Source organism: Halyomorpha halys, unplaced genomic scaffold, assembly GCF_000696795.3.
Source record: "Halyomorpha halys isolate HHAL.00 unplaced genomic scaffold, Hhal_1.1 Scaffold1259.1, whole genome shotgun sequence".
Taxonomy (NCBI): domain Eukaryota; kingdom Metazoa; phylum Arthropoda; class Insecta; order Hemiptera; family Pentatomidae; genus Halyomorpha; species Halyomorpha halys.
In genome coordinates, this window is record NW_027106004.1 from 409932 (window position 1) to 413597 (window position 3666).

General features: G+C 31.3%; 1 pseudogene; it reads right to left on the minus strand.

Moving 5' to 3' along the window:
• Positions 1 to 373: 373 nt before the first annotated feature.
• Positions 374 to 501, minus strand: LOC112210560 (U4 spliceosomal RNA; annotated as a pseudogene).
• Positions 502 to 3666: the final 3165 nt, after the last annotated feature.

The following is a 3666-nucleotide window of genomic DNA, read 5'->3' on the forward strand; positions in this document are numbered from 1 at the left end:
AACAAATAAAACTGCTTAAAAAAAAAAAAAAAAAAAAACAAGGCAAGGAATTACAAGAAATCCTAACCAGAGATGGTCGAAGTATTCTGAGAGATCGGAAGATGAGTCCCAGTAATATCCGTAAAGAGGGGAGTTGGTTTCCTATTAACTCAGCAGAGAAATCCTATTAAGACTTGGCTACTATTTAAATCAGAGCTCCTTTCCTAACACTGACTCTTTTCAGATCCGGCTTGTAACAGGCAAACCGAGATTTCTCTGTTTTAGAAATGACGGCTTTAAGCTTCCCGAATTAATGGGGAATGAAACAGGATTGTGGAATGAAATGAGCCACTATTTTGAAGTCTCACTGAGTTGATTTATGCATAAAAGTGGGCCGAAAACCGATAAAAAAAAATTAATACTGATATATTTACATTTATAATTTTTTTTAAAGTTTTCAACTAGCAATAGTCGCACCTCAGCAGACCTTCATTGGTTACGATATTACCTCTGCCGAAGGTATCCTTCACACCCAGCTATACACATAGCATACCTCCTATATGCTACCAGGGTATCAAATACCCACTAAAATCTTTACAGGAGGGTATGAAAAAAAAATATAATTTTTATATCATTTTAAACTTGAATCTGAAAAATATATTCTTCCCTTTTTGACATAGAAAACTTCTATGCTTTATGATGAAATATTAATATTTATTTTTTTTTTAAACCTTCGGCAAATGTTTGGTCCAAATTTGTGGTCTGACTGGTGTCAACCCGTAAAGTGACAGGTGAATCCATCAGAACCAGTTTCACTTTTTTGTCTACTTTTTACATCAATTAATAAGTTCAATATAAATAAGTTAAAAAATATATATATAAGACAACTGAACATTGCTATAGGTAGGTACCTCAGACTCACATGCCGCGCTGAGGGTTAAGCAGTTACATGTACAAAATCATCAGAAAATGCTGTTTTATTGGTACTTGGTTCCAATCATTTTACCAGTATAAATAGAAAAAGTATTGGCGATAGTACGATCCCTTGTGGGATACCAAACGTGAAATTAATGGAACCAGAAAGTTCTTCGCAAAATCCATTTTCGAATAACAACTATTAAAAATTATTTAATGATCGAATATAACTGATATTATATAAGTCATCCAACGTCGATAGGACAAAATATTCGGTTAGTTATTTGGGAAGCGATATTTAAGTTCAACGAAGTACGTAAAAAAAATATTTTCTTAGTTTTCTGGTCACGGTCTCATAAGTAATAAAGTAGATTTTCAAGGTAAAGAGAAAAAATAATCTTCCCCTATTTAAATTGTTTTAGGATTAGAAACATGTCGTAATCTGATTTTAATTTTCTACTACTAATTTAAAAAATATTAAAACAATATATAAATACATTAATTTTGTTGTATATAGTTTCCTCAATATTGCATTAATGAAACATAAATATTTCGAAATGATTGATATGAAAGACAGTTGATTCTTTTATAGAAAAAGAAAAGTAGGAACTACATCATTGTTTTTAAAAATAATAATAATAATTGGAAAGCATAATGTATATAATATGATATTTTCAAGGAGCATTAAAATTTTATATTAGCAAACAGCTCCCAACCAGGATTAATGTAGAGGAAAGAGGATTAAAAAAACGAAAAAAAACACAGTGGTTGTTATGTTTACTTCAAGGCTTAAATTAAAAATAAATAAAAAATTAAAATCTGTATCACTACAACCCCTGAAGGGTCAGGGGTTCGGTACATTGTAAGGAAGTACTGTTAATAGACAAACGGTTGTGCAAGGAGGTGATTTAGTCAGAATCACGCTCGACTGTCAGATTTTTACCCAATTGAGGGCTCCAGAACCCAAGGGTGGACTCACAGTGTAACATTTTTTTTTTTAATATTTATTTATTGCTATTTACAACTGTACATTATAATACACAGTGTGTATTATAAAACGTGTAACATAAAGCAATTTGATTACACTTTTGTAAACTGTAACATAAAAGAATTTTCTACTCAGCCGTATTCCAACCCGGGTCCTTGGAGCAGTAGCATCGCAACGTATCACGCTGCTAACGCGCTCCCCCAAAAATAAATAAATGATAAACTAATGACAAAAATCATGCTGTTAATAAAAGTTAAAACAGAATAATTTGATAAAAAAGGATTTGATTAAGTTAATTTTATTTGAGTACAACTGATTTCAAGGCTTGTGAACAGGGAGCCTTAATTAAAGGAGAGAGTTGAGGATGGGGGTTAAATCGGGAAACGGCCACTAAAAGTAACATTCCACGGATACATTGAATACAGTTGAAATCAACTTTCGAGCCACACACACGTAACTATCATGAAAACAGAGAATTCTCTAATTAAAAAACAATCCAAAACAATCTTAAATTCTTCACAGCCATTGGGCAGAAATACAGAAGGGGCCAGTAGGTTAAAGTTACACATAAATTGGTCATGTATCATATTATAAAGATCAATTAAATTCAATTTAGTAATTTAATTTTTAAGTTAAACAAGTATTTCTAATAATAAACGTGGTAAAAGAATCTGTATTTGTAATTTGACTCAACAAGAACTCCTTCTTTTTTTTTACAAAATATCCTTTTTTTTTTATTTAATGCATTTTTTTTTGTTTTAATATTTATTTATTGCTATTTACAACTGTACATTATAATAAATTTAGTAAATCTGATCTCAGTAAATTGGAGTGATATAGACGAGTAGAGAAACTACCCATTGGTAGCACTCTAATGACGTTTTACATTAGCAGGTCTCGGGGCCATCTTTTTTTCAGGCGCCTCGGTGGATTGTCAGGAATAGAAGAGGAAGCAAGGTTAGAAACTAGTGGGTTTGGGTGGTTAGGGAGTTTATAATGGAAGGAATGATATCTGGTTCGGACTAGATCGGTTACATATGGAACATTAAGGTCTATATGTATGATTTTATTTAAGACAAAATTAGAAGCATAGAGAATTTTACGAAGGATTTTAGATTGTAAGGATTAAATACGGGAGGAATTCGAAGGTTTAGTGGAGCCCCAAAGCTCAACTCCGTATGTCCAGATTGGCCTTATTACAGTCATGTAGATCAGTCTTTTGTAATGAATATTTAATGCATTAAAATATAATAAATAACAACGAAGATTTATTTACAATTTTTAATTATTTAAATCATCATTTAAACGATGTACATAACTGTTTATTTTGAGAATGATAACAACATGCTATGAATAACGAGCATTTTAATTACTCTTACAAAAATTAGATGCTCGTTCAGTTATAGTTAATTAAAGTTGAATAATAAAATTTAATAAAAAAAAATCAGATATTTAAATATTGCCATTGTTTAACAAGCTTGAACTATTAATTTAATTACTATATTCAATTAATGTTCGTAGTTTGACACTGAGCCAAGATACAAATGAAGAGAAACATGTTCGAATGACTTAATTAACACAGACAAACCAGTTCGTGTCTGGATATTGTTCGTTCTTGGGTTATACAACCGGCGGCTTCCTAACAGTTCATGCAGTAAGATCTGATTAAATTTTGCACGTTTTCTAGACAATTCATTTAACTACATCATCTTACGTAGTGTTATAGCTGAACGCAGACTATGAACCTGGGAAGCAAGTAAAGTTCTTTAGCACTCTTATTAATG